This window comes from Moschus berezovskii, chromosome 1 (assembly GCF_049115385.1).
Source record: "Moschus berezovskii isolate FMDL1 chromosome 1, NW_MosBer_1.0, whole genome shotgun sequence".
In the NCBI taxonomy this organism is placed as follows: Eukaryota; Metazoa; Chordata; class Mammalia; order Artiodactyla; family Moschidae; genus Moschus; species Moschus berezovskii.
Window position 1 is genome coordinate 24,263,092 of NC_142460.1, and position 14,631 is coordinate 24,277,722.

A 14,631-nucleotide genomic window follows, 5' to 3' on the forward strand; every position below is an offset into this window, starting at 1 on the left:
GACCTTAGCTTGCCAGACTCCTCTATCCATGGGATTCTCCAGGCAAGAATACTAGAGTGGGTTGCCATCCCCTCCTCCAGGGGGGTCTTCCCTACTCAGGGATAGAACCCACCATCTCTTATGTCTCCTGCCTTTGCCAGTGGGTTCTCCCCATGCCACCTGGGAAGCCCCATGTCTTTCTATGGTCTCTAACAATTTGAACTGCAGAGCAACCCCAGGCCTATGTAAATGCTTCTTCTTCAGCCCTCCACCACATCCTCCTCTTTTTCTAATCTTGTATTTTCTCAAGTTAGCAGATTGTTTCACCAGAAGGTTCCCTTCACCAGCAGACCTCCTGGAGCAGAAATGGATGTCCTCTATTACGGAATGCTGTAACCCAGAGTAGTGGGTGGTTTCCATTTGTTTTCAGCCTGAACTTCTTCATGTGATCATTTTTGCTTCAAGATTGTTGAAAATCTTGTGTATGCACATCAATTTCACTTTTGATGAACACTTATAAGTCACATGCCAGATGAATTCAGTAAATATGAATACCCCATGGAATTTTAATTCTAATTACAACATCCTATTTTTACATTTCTGTCCCAAATTACTCATTCTACAGAGGGAAAGGCAAACTCATTTCAAAGTTTAGACTCCATTTAGAATTTGTGGATTTGGCTTTTTGGATCAAGGCTGAACTAATTGATGTGTGTGAGCATTTGCCTTTGGTAAATTTCACTTTCAATTAATTTTAATTGATTTTATTTCAAGAAATTTCTAGACATCAAAGAAATTTTTAAACGTTTATTATTAAAGCCCTTCAAAACCTTATGCACTCACTGTGAATGGAAGTCTATATGATTACTTTAAAGAAAAATGCTTAATGAAGTGCATTTTGGATTTTCGAATGAACCACTAATGTCAGACGAGTTTGATCCCTGACAGATGCACTCGTGGCAGGATTTGCCAACTCTGATTTGAAAACATCTCATCCTCAAAGAAGTAATCAGAGTTTAATCTTGTCTGTTTCCAGTTCCTTATATCAGAACTGATTTGTGTCCACTGGGAGGACACTCTGACCTTCTAGCTGTAATCCAATTGCATGGAGCTGCTCTAAAGGAGGGAAAGAACTTTTCCCTTCTCATGATTTGTTGTGTAATAAATACAGTCCTTATAATTTGTTGCATTTTACCTTTGATTTTATAACTATCTATGAAAGAAACTGCTTGGTTATTGACTACTTTTTAAAATATTCTGTGCCAATCAAACTCACAAATCATTTTGGTTCCAGAACTTAAATATGAGAGATGTGTTGTATTTTTCTGCATAAACCCTATTTTGTTTTTTACAACGTATTTGGGACAGAAGAAGACGAGGAAGACAACAGCAAATATGAGAAGGAGGACAAGGAGGGAGAAAATTTTTAAAAAGGAAAATTCTACAGTATGAGATAAACACTACATGTTTCTTTTTTCTTTCCCAGTCTCATAATTTTCCATTCTCTTTGCTGTTCCATTTCTTTTGGCTACTTCACACGACAGACCAGTAGGACATTTTAAAATGAGAATAAATAAATAAATAAACAGAAAAAACAATTTTAAAATAGATTCCATAGATTTGTGGAAGCATAAGGTTTATAAATGTGTCATAAATATGTGCCTTATTTTCATAAAAGACAAGTCGAGAAACAGAGATTGAAAACTTTGGAGTATTATGTCACTTATATACCCTGTAGGTGACTGGTTCTGCTTTTCTTTTTAAAAAATATAACCGAATTTAGAATTATTGGTTACTTTTTATTGCACACATTTTTGTCTCTTTAGTGAAGCAGCCATGTTTCAATGCCATCACTGTATCTGAGAGTTTGAGAAAGACCACAGACTATGACTGTCATAAAGATATTGTTTGTTGAAATCAGTGGTAAACTGCCAGAGTTCTATAATATTCCTACAGATTATTGCTTTTAATCCCAGCATTCATGCACACACATATATGCGCATGCATACACACACATATAGGGGTTTCCCTGGTGGCTCAGTGGTAAAGAATCTACCTGCATATGCAAGAGACATGAGTTCAACCTTTAGGTTGAGAAAATCCTCTGGAGAAGGAAATGGCAGCCTACTTCAGTATTCTTGCCTGGGAAATCCCATGGACAGAGGAGCCTGGCAGGGTACAGTCAGTGGGGTCACAAAAGAGTAGGAGACAACTTAGCGACTAACTAGCAACAATGCCAACATACACACACACACACACACACACACACATATGCACACACACACATATATACTTGCACACACACACATATATCTATGTATATATGCATACATATCCTTCAGGTGCAAGTGAGCATGACAGAAGATTCAGTAAGTCAGAATACAGGATTGTCTGATCTATTTCACCCATATCCATATGTGATCCATGTGTGCCACATGTGTGTATGTGTGGAGACAAGCAGACAGCTCTTACTATTTTTATATTTGTTGGCGTATATGAAATTTTTCTTTTGCTATCTTGTTCTATTTTTATTGTAGCATGGGAAATATTTATTATTGGTCATAGGATCTATCATTCAATCAAATCAAAATACTTAGTATGATTCAGGACTTATATGCCTGTAAAATGTTACAATGTGTGCTCATTTGATTGTAATTTTTTGAGAGTAAGTTCAGTTCAGTTCAGTTCAGTTCAGTTCAGTTCAGTCGCTCAGTCGTGTCCAACTCTCCGCGACCCCATGAATCACAGCACGCCAGGCCTCCCTGTCCATCACCAACTCCCGGAGCTCACTCAAACTCATGTCCACAGAGTCAGTGATGCCATCCAGCCATCTCATTCTCGGTCGTCCCCTTCTTCTCCCGCCCCCAACCGTTCCCAGCATCAGAGTCTTTTCCAGTGAGTCAACTCGTCGCATGAGGTAGCCAAAGTATTGCAGTTTCAGCTTCAGCATCAGTCTCTCTAATGAACACCCGGGATCGATCTCTCTTAGAATGGACTGATTGGATCTCCTTGCGGTACAAGGGACTCTCAAGAGTCTTCTCCAACACCACAGTTCAAAAGCATCAATTCTTCAGCGATCAGCTTTCTTTACAGTCCAACTCTCACATCCATACATGACCACAGGAAAAACCATAGCCTTGACTAGTCAGACCTTTGTTGGCAAAGTAATGTCTCTGCTTTTTAATATATTATCAAGGTTGGTCATAACTTTCCTTCCAAGAAGTAAGCGTCTTTTAACTTCATGGCTGCAATCAGCATCTGCAGTGATTTTGGAGCCCAAAAAAATTAAGCCTGACACTGTTTCCACTGTTTTTCCATCTATTTCCCATGAAGTGATGGGACCAGATGCCATGATCTTTGTTTTCTGAATGTTGAGCTTCAAGCCAACCTTTTCACTCTCCTCTTTCACTTTCATCAAGAGGCCTTTGAGTTCCTCTTCACTTTCTGCCATAAGGGTAGTGTCATCTGCATATCTGAGATTATTGATATTTCTCCCAGCAATCTTGATTCCAGCCTGTGCTTCTTCCAGCCCAGCGTTCCTCATGATGTACTCTGTATATAAGTTAAATAAGCAAGGTGACAATATACAGCCTTGACGCACTCCTTTTCCTATTTGGAACCAGTCTGTTGTTCCATGTCCAGTTCTGACTGTTGCTTCCTGACCTGTATACAGGTTTCTCAAGAGGCAGGTCAGGTGGTCTGGGATTCCCATCTCTTTCAGGATATTCCACAGTTTATTGTGATCCACACAGTCAAAGGCTTTGGCATAGTCAATGAAGCAGAAATAGATGTTTTTTTGGAACTCTCTTGCTTTCTCCATGATCCAGCGGATGTTGGCAATTTGATCTCTGGTGCCTCTGCCTTTTCTAAAACCTGCTTGAACATCTGGGAGTTCATGGTTCACATATTGCTGAGTAAGGGCCTTCCCTTATTCACCACTATTTCTAGTGATTAACATAGGGCCTGATGCATAGAAATATACTTGTTAAATGTGCGGATGTGTGGATTTTATAGTGATATAAGTAAGAGTTTGCATATACATTGTAATCTATGGCTGAATAGCATTCACACTATATTTTTCAAGAATTTGAGCCAACATATAAAAATAAAAAAAGTACATAAAAATTCAACATTCCAATGTAGTAATTAAGCTTTATTTATTTATAACAGAAAGATCTGGCAACATGGGCCTTGTATCTCTATAGAAAACCTGTTAGCTGGAACTGAGAAAGGGCTGCCTCCTTGAATGGGGAGACCCATTCTGCAAGCCATGACAGATGCTTTTAACTGCCACAAGGTACACCCTCTACACTCACGCTGGGCTGACTCACCGACTGATCACCCTGACCACAGGAGACATTTGGATTTGTAACTCGGAGAAGGCAATGGCAAGCCACTCCAGTACTCTTGCCTAGAAAATCCCATGGATGGAGGAGCCTGGTAGGCTGCAGTCCGTGGGGTCGCTAAGGGTCGGACACGACTGAGCGACTTCACTTTTGCTTTTCACTTTCACGCATTGGAGAGGGAAATGGCAGCCCACTCCAGTGTTCTTGCCTGGGGAATCCCAGGGAAGGGGAGCCTGGTGGGCTTCTGTCTATGGGGTCACACAGAGTCGGACACGACTGAAGTGACTTAGCAGCAGCAGCAGCAGGTATAAATACAACAAAAGATGACCAGCCGACAACAAAGTAGTTAACTAATTCCACAAAGCAGCATATGGTGGCGACTTTGATAATATAGATTAGATATCAGATATTATAGATGAAAAAACAGACTTGGAAAGACACATAAGAGTTAAGTGTGTCTCAAGCTGACCCTTTCTTCTATGTATAGTTGGAACAGAATTACCTATGGAAGCATTTCCAGGCATGGAAAATGACATGAATAAAGCACAAAATTTGGACAAAGTCTATTCAATAAAAATTAGGTTGATGATGCATAGTCATTTACTTAGAGAGATCACAGAAGAAAATGAAGAATACCTACTTTCAATCAGATTGAGAACATCCATTTTAGGAAAAGAGAATTTAAGACCTCAAGTATTGGATGGGCTGTTAAGATTTAGGAATAGTAAAAGTTACTAAAAAAGAAACGTTTTCAAATAAATTGATGGTTAAAAAATTCAAATGCAGGTACAAATTACTCTTGTGGCAATTTGGCAGTAGAAAAGAAAGAGAATATGCTAAATACTCAAAAGTTATGTTAAATAAGTCAGTTAATTAATAGTTAGCATGGTAGATACCTATTTGGACTTCCCAAGTGGTTCAACGGTAAAGAATCCACCTGCAATGCAGGAGATGCGGGGTAGATCCCTAAACTAGGAAGGTCTCTTGGAGATGGAAACAGCAACCCACTCCAGTATTCTTGCCTGGGAAATCCCATGGACAGAGTTGCCTGACAGGCTGAAGTCCAGGGGATCAGCAAAGAGTCAGACACTACTTAGAAACTAGACAACAACAAGGCAGTTAAGCATTCTTCTTATAAGCAGAGAAACAGTCTAAAAGTCCTGATACTGTGTTCTGAGAACAGTATTATAAATTTTTAATATAACTAGAAACCAAAAAAAGTAAAAATAAACTAGGATTTTTTTTTCCTAAATACATATAACCAGCATTTTAGTGCTGTTAAAATCTCACGTGTTAGTGCTAATTTACAGATTAATTCTGCACTTTGGGGAGTATAAGAGAAGCCTAAAGTGACATTAATGTGAGTTATTTTATGTCTATGTAGGATAGAATGCTTGCTGCATTTGTGTCTTTATACCTGTTTGATTTTCTGCATTGAAAAAAAAGACACTCATTTTGATGGCACTCTTCATTAAGTGCTAGGTATGGATGATCTAATATTATGTTCTACTGCTCACGTTGCTGATTGTGCTGTGTGAAAAGAGTATGTAGTTAGATAGTAGTGAATGTAGTTTACCTTGAAGATATTACTAATAATCAGGTCCACTCTTCTTCGAGGGAAAGTGTCTATTTTACGTAATATGGTAAAGCCATGTTTTAGTAAAACTTATGGGGAAAAACACCTAGAAGTGCATTGTATCTCAATCATATCTCTAAGGAAAACTACTCAGCATATGTTTCATTTGATGTTGCCTCATAATGATCAATGGAGAAGGCAATGGCACCCCACTCCAGTACTCTTGCCTGGAGAATCCCATGGACGGAGGAGCCTGGTAGGCTGCAGTCTGTGGGGTCGCTAAGGGTCAGACGCGACTGACTGACCTCACTTTCACTTTTCATTTTCACACATTGGAGAAGGAAATGGCAACCCACTCCAGTGTTCTTGCCTGGAGAATCCCAGAGACGGGGGAGCCTGGTGGGCTTCCGTCTATGGGGTCACACAGAGTCGGACACGACTGAAGTGACTTAGCAGCAGCAGCAGCAGCATAATGATCAATGGAGAAGGCAATGGCACCCCACTCCAGTGCTCTTGCCTGGAGAATCCCATGGACGGAGGAGCCTGGTAGGCTGCAGTCTGTGGGGTCGCTAAGGGTCGGACACAACTGAGTGACTTCACTTTCACTTTTCACTTTCATGCCTTGGAGAAGGAAAGGGCAACCCACTCCAATGTTCTTGCCTGGAGAATCCCAGGGACAGAGGAGCCTGGTGGTCTTCTGTCTATGGGGGCACACAGAGTCGGACACGACTGACGTGACTTAGCAGCAACTTAGCAGTAGCAGCATAATGATCAATGGTTTGTACTTTTATTTTTATTATTGAAGTATAATTGAAATAAAAATTTTATTAGCTTCAGGTGTGCAACATAATGAGTCAATACTTGTATACACTATGAAATGATCATCACAATAAGTCTAGTTACCATCCATCATCATACGTAGTTACAATAATTATCTTTTGTTTTCTTAAGATGAGAAGATCGCATGAAACCATAAAAGACCAAAAACACTTTTAGGGAAGAAGTACAAAGTTGGAGGCATAATTCTGCCTGATTTCAAACTGTATCACAAAGTTATAGTAAATCAGTACAGTATTGGCATAAGAACAGACACATAGCCCAATGCAACAGAATAGAGAACTCAGAAATAAGACCATGTATATAATAATTTGGCCACCTGATGCGAAGAGCTGACTCATTTGAAAAGACCCTGATGCTAGGAAAGATTGAGAGCAGGAGGAGAAGGGGATGACAGAGGATGAGATTGTTGGATAGCATCACCGACTCAGTGGACATAGGTTTGAGTGGACTCCAGGAGTTGGTGATGGACAGGGAGGCCTGGCGTGCTGCGGTTCATGGGGTCACAAAGAGTCGGACACGACTGAGCGACTGAACTGAACTGAACTGATACATGGTCAATTAATTTTCAACCAAGGAAGCAAGCAATGTACAACGGGGAAAGGATAGTCTTTTAAATAAAGGGTTTTGGAAAAACTGGACAGACACATGCGAAGGAATGAAACCAGACTACCATCGTACACCATACACAAAAATTAACTCAAACTGGATTAAAGACTTGAAAATAAGACCAGAAAACACAGAACTCCTGGGAGGGAACATTAGTGGTAAGCTCCTTGACATTGTCCTTGGTAATGACTTCTTTTAATCTGACTGAAAGCAAAGGCAACACAAGCGAAAATGAACAAGTGGGACCTCATCAAACTAAGAAGCTTCTGCACAGCAAAGGTTTGTATCTCTCTTCTGAGGTCTGAATAGTCTCTTGTGCTCAAGTAGGATCTATAAGCTTCAAAACTCATATCCCTGAATCCCAGTGTTAATATCATACAGTATTACTACCATTATCATATCTTGATCCTCCCCTCATTCCAGACCTTTCCCAGTTTAATCTTTTAATCTTCTTTTTTTAAATTTGCTTCCATCTGCAATTTTCTATAAATCCAAAATAAGCCTAAGTAGACAACTTTATTCAGAAGGGACTTAGGAAATTACTTTGGATAAAGTTGCTTAATGGAAGAGATTGAAACAAATTAAATTATTAAAGGAAATTATTTCATACAGCTTATTTTAAAATATTCTGACTATAATAGAAAAACAAGTGACTATAAGTTAATATTTAATTTTAATAGGAAATATTAAAATATTAAAATTGGAAACCTTTATTAAGTTAAAATAATTAAAATCAATGTGATTTAGACCTATGAATTACATAATATGTTAATCTTCTTTGAAGTAGACATTTTATAACATATGGCCTTTATAATATCCAGAAGAGTTCCCTTACATAAAAACAGTTAAGAAAACTTGAAATATACACTTTTATTTAGTTACCAGAGGAAAGAGAATTTGGGTTTCCAAATTAGAATTTATTTTCAAAAGATGTGCCACTTGGAGTTTTACCATGCAAACATATTTAACAAAGATTTCACATCAACTATTCTGACAAAAAATAGAACTCTAATAAAAGAGTTATATATTAATTTCCTAAGCCTAAAATCCAATTCTTATCCAGACCAATAAAACGCTGTGTTGAAAAGCAGGCAATTCTTCAACACTTTATGTTCTGATTATTAATTCTCAAAATATATCAGATTAAATGCTTCCTCAAAGACTTGAAAAGGAAAGAAATGGTAACATTGCTACTTTTCACAAAATTTAAAATAAGCTCAAAGGGCACCGCAATAACATAATGGATTCCTACTTGAAAGCATTTCATTAAAAAATGGTCTTGAATTTGCTGAAATTAACTGAAAGTAATGTCTATGAAGTAAAACCAATTTGATCTATTCAGTAAAAATGCATTAAGTTGAAGGGAAACTTATTAAATAAATCATGTTAAAGGCACACATACAAATAATTAGTAAAAAATGAAAAAATACGTAAACCAGAATTGTTTTTAATTTTTGCAATTTTTCAATTATGAGAATATTGCATAATATTATTTTAATATATGTCAATATATCTAGAATAATGTGGAGAGTTTTAAACATATACTGACTATTCACATTTAGAAAATTACTTTTTTTTAATTTCTTAATGTAGGGAAATAATTGTTTTCATTTTATCTTCTTTGTTAAATGGTCTTCGTATTTTTTAAATAATAGTTTCCCTTTAAACTAAATGTCAAAGTCCTTCCAGGAAAATATCTTCAAAGAGAAATATGAGTATTGAATAATAGATTTCTATTTGTAGATTTAATTTTATCATTGTCTAAATATTTATCAAAGTTCTGCATGCTCATAAGACAAAAAATTAATGCATTTAGGGTAAAGAGAGAAGGATTTAAATAGGGTTGTTTGTGTGTTTTCTTTGCACAAATAGAAAAGTGTAAATGATCAAAGTTATCATGTGCAAAGTATTGACAATAAATGAAGTTTTTACCGGAAAATTCTCTTACTTTTTTTTGAATGAACTATTATATAGCTGTCAGGAAATACACTGCATGTGGTATGAATGGAGTAAACAAAAATACACAACTGTTTAAAGATAGAGAAAACAAGACTGACTGTTACAGGAAGTGAGATCTCACCGGAGCATTTCATGCAAAGATGGGCACAATGAAGGACAGCAACAGCATGGCCCTAAGAGAAGCAGAAGATAGCAAGAAGCGGTGGCAAGAATACACAGAGCTATACAAAAAAGATCTTAATGACCCAGATAACCACAATGGTGTAATTATTACCGAAAAGTATGCATGGGGTCATCCAGCTGCTCACCACTCAAAAGCCAGTATACAGGCCAGGTTGGTGGAAAGGAAAGTTTGCTTTATTTCAGATGCTGGCAACTGGCAGGGAGGGTTGTGGACTTGTGTCCAAAGGCTGACTCCCTCCCCTCCCCGACAAGCAGTGGGTGAGAGCATTTATAGGCTGAGTCGGCAGGGCGCAGGAGGCAACATGCAGAAACAGCACAGTCATCTCTAATGGTCATCTTCAAACTGGTTATCTGTGGTCTGACTAGCAGCATCTTCGTTGTCTTCCTGCTGCTGCTGCTGCTAAGTCACTTCAGTCGTGTCCGACTCTGTGAGACCGCATAGACGGAAGCCCACCAGGCTCCCCCATCCCTGGGATTCTCCAGGCAAGAGCACTGGAGTGGGTTGCCATTTCCTTCTCCAATGCATGAAAGTGAAAAGTGAAAGTGAAGTCGCTCAGTCATGTCCAACTCTTCGCGACCCCGTGGACTGCAGCCTACCAGGCTCCTCTGTCCATGGGATTCTCCAGGCAAGAGTACTGGAGTGGAGTGCCATTGCTTTCTCCACTTGGTTGCCTTAGGTACAGTTAATCTTCAGTTCCCATTTCTTTGTGGTCATTCTCAGAATTGTGGCAGTTCATGTCCTGGGTACAGTCTGGTCATCATGTAGTCAACTTTTCCACCTGGTGTTTTGGTATCTATAAGACAATTTACACGATATGGCTTAGAATATTATCTATAGCCCTTGAGAAAGAATTAAAGGTCCTTGACTATGCTTGATGACTATATTATGATGATTTAGTCTCCTCTGTTTTCCTCTGTTTCAGCATTTCTCACTTCTCTGATTAAACTTATTCTTTGACTAAAGCTTTCCACAGGCAAAACGCAGGCAGAGGATGTGGCAGGGGGCAAGGATCATAGAGTCCTGCTCCATTTCAATATCACCTAGAGCCAGACATCCTGGATGTAAGTCAAGTGGGTCTCAGGAAGCATCATTACGAACAAAGCTAGTGGAGGTGATGGAATTCCAGCTGAGCTATTTCAAATTCTAGAAAATGATGCTGTGAAAGGGCTGCACTCAATATGCCAGCAGATTTGGAAAACTCAGCAGTGACCACAGGACTGGAAAAGGTCAGTGTTCATTCCAATCCCAAAGAAAGGCAATGCCAAAGAATGTTCACACTATCACACAACTGCACTCATTCCACATTCTAGCGAAGTAATGCTCAAAATTCTCCAAGTCAGACTTCAACAGTATGTGAACCGAGAACTTCAAGATGCTGCAGCTGGATTTAGAAAAGGCAGAGGAAACAGATCAAATTGCCAACATCCACTGGATCATAGAAAAAGCAAGAGAATTCCAGAAAAACATCTACTTCTGCTTCATTGACTATGCTAAAGGCTGACTGTATGGATCACAACAAATGGTGTAAAATTCTTAAAGAAATGGGAAAACCATGCCACCTTATATACCTCCTGAGTAACCTGAATGCAGGTTAAGAGGCAACAGTTAGAACCAGACATGGAACAAAGGACTGGTCCCAAACTGGGAAAAGAGTATGTCAAGGCTGTATATTGTCACCCTGCTTATTTAACTTATATGCAGATTACCTCATGCAAAATGCCAGGCTGGTTGAAGCACAAGCTGAAATCAAGATTGCCAGAAGAAGTATCAATAACCTCAGATATACAGATGACACCATCCTTATGGCAGAAAGTGAAGAGGAACTAAAGAGCCTCTGATGAATGTGAAAGAGGAGAGTGAAAAAGTTGGCTTAACACTCAACATTCAAAAGACAAAGATCATGGCATCCGGTCCCATTACTTCATGGCAAATACAGAAATAATGGAAACAATGAGAGACTTTATTTTTCTGGGTTCCAAAATCACTGCAGATGGTGACTACAGCCATGAAATTAAAAGATGCTTGCTCCTTGAAAGAAAAGCTATGACCAACCTAGACAGTGTATTGAAAAGCAGAGACATTATTTTGCTGACAAAGGTCCAATCTAGTCAAAGCTATGGTTTTTCCAGGAGTCATGTATGGATGTGAAAGTTGGACCATAAAGAAGACTGAAAAATTAATGCTTTTAAGCTGTGGTGTTGGATAAGACCCTTGAGAATTCTTTGGACTGCAAGGATATCAAACCAGTCAATCCTAAAGGAAATCAATCCTGAATATTTATTGGAAGGATTGATGCTGAAGCTGAAGCTCCAATACCTTGGCCACCTGATGCAAAGAGGGGACTTATTGGAACAGACCCTGATGTTGGAAAAGATTGAAGGCAGGAGCAGAAGGGGATGACAGAGGATGAGATGGTTGGATGACATCACTGACTCAACGGACATTGTTCCTTTCCAGGAGCAAGTTCCAGGAGATTGTGAAGGACAGTGAAGACTGGTGTGCTTCACGGTCTATGGGGTCGTGAAGAGTCAGACATAACTGAGAGACTGAACACCACCACCACCAAATAAACAAGAATGAGTCACTAACAGAAATTAGGACAACTAGGATACTTTATAATATCTAAAGTATCTAACATCTAAAAGATGGCAGAGAATTTTAAAAAATAAAATAAAAACAGCCATGAAAGAAATACTAAAATCAAAAGAGAAAATTAACATGTGACTTTGAAAAACTATGAGAGGTACAGTGTTTATAAGAGAGGATGATATTGGCATCTATGACAACACGAGCAGGATTAGTGAACAGAATTCCTGGGCGGTTTGGCAGGATATTGTTGGGAAAATACATATGAGAGAGCCAGAATGGGCAGAGGAGAGGTGATTTGCCCAAAGCCTGGGCACACACACAGATGCAGAGACAGGGACAGAAAAGCAGAACAGGAAAATACTTGTGGGACAAACTTGTTATGGGATGCAGCTTAACACCTTTATTATCTGACACTTTACAGAAAATGTCAATTCCTGGACTAGCAGATAAAGGAAATGGTGTTCACAGTGGGCAAGTGGCCAGACAATCATGACATGTCTGTTTTTCAGATAGAAAGATTTCATATGCCTTGTTGGTGAACATTGCACTGGCTCAGTTTTGTCTTTTTAAAAGCAACAGAATGTGACTAACATGTACTATAGATAGTATAAAGCAAAAGTTTTCCTGTGAACCAGACTATGCTCAAAAACTTCCATTAGAGAAAAATGCATGCTCATGGAAATCTTAATTTTTTATATCAGTTAATTGTAACTAAATTACTACCCATCTCCCCATAAGTCTCTGGGTGTTAGTAAGAAGTGTCTTTGGCTAGTATTCTTTAAATTTTTAAATTTTAACTACAGAAATCTATTGTATGTTCCATTCTACTGGAAAATCACTGAACTCTATCATGCTGTATAGGGCATTTAACTATTCTGAAGAATGCAAACCTCTATAAAATCAACTCCTTAAATCTCCACACAGGAAGGGTATGCCTAAAAAGTAAAGAGCTAAGTGGGTGGTGGTTTCGTTATCAGCTGAGTCAATATATGGCAAAACCAACCAATATAATATTGTAAAATAATTTGCCTCCAATAAAAAATAAATTACTTAAAAAAAAATTTTTAAAAAGTTACTGATAAAAAAAAAAGTACAGAGCTAATTCTCTGTGATCATGTATCATTTCTCTTTATAAAGTTTATTGTACCTGCTCTGTATAATTAATCATTTATAAACGCTCTATATTTTTCATGAATGGTCCAACTTTGAAAACTATCCCAAGTTTGAATTAGGGCAGTGATGTATGTGCGTGCACGCTAAGTCACTTCAGTTGTGTCTGTTTGCAACCCTGCGAACTACGTAGCCCACCAGGTTCCTCTGTTCATGGGATTCTCCAGACAAGAGTAAAGGCGTGGGTTGCCATGCCCTCCTCCAGAGGATCGTCCTGATGCAGGAATCAAACCTGTGTCTCATGTCTCCTGCATTGGCAGGCAGGTTCTTTGCCACTATTTTTTGTTTGTTTTTTTTTAAGCCCTGATTTATAATGTTTCTGAGTTCACTGGTCCCACCATGACTGATTTACAGCTACCCACATTGGTGACACTAAACAAGGACTTGAGACATGTGTATAGACGCTATTGCAAGCCAAAGGAACCAGCCCTGCAAAGCACTGGCTTAGAGTCCTAATACTTTTTAAGCATTTATTTCAAAAATCTGATCCTGCCCCTAGAAGGTAGTGTCTTGGTCATCTTTTTGGAAGAAGAGAGTGGTTTCCACAGTCTATTTGCCCCACTGTGATATAGGCTTGAGGTTAACTACATTATATGGAGAAATCAGATTAAACTGTGTAATACTTTCTGAAAGAAATTTCAGTTTTCTGTGGTACTAGATTGAGAGTTGAACTTCAAACACAAATAGCAACCTTACCACTGGACTTTCAGACCCTGACAAATGTGATCACTGCACCTCGTTATCAGTCCTTCTAAAGCTTCCCTTTGATCTGAATGAATATGCTCATCATAAATATGGATTTTGTGTGTTTCATAAATATTCAATGTTAAATTGAATATTTCACAATACTTAGACTCAATTTCACATGTAGCAGAGGAACAACTTTAGAGTGACAAAAGGGCGCAACGAGTTTATGTTTTCTTAAGATGTAAAAGTAGATTACAGGCACTATCACAGAAGAATGTGTTACTGAAATTTGAGCAGTTTAAACTGCTTGTATTCAAACAAGAACAGAAAATGATAGTAACAAAGATATTGATATACATGTCAGGTAGCTTTTTGGAAATCATAGCCATGAGAGAAAAATTAATAAATCCTTACTAAACACCTGAGCCAGTTGCTATTTTAATTTTAGATACATACAATTTCTTGGGCAGAAACCGTGTAATATGAAATTTCTATATTTAAACATCATAAAAGAAAATGATTGAAGCATTGTATGACATTTGTATAATAGTGATCTCAAATTATCTTTGTAAACCATGAAATCCTTTATCAATATCACATTGTTGCATACATCATAAACTTTTACAACCAATGGGAGAAATTGGAAACATAGCTTTTATGTCCAGTGATGAAAAACAGAGTTGACAAAAGACTAC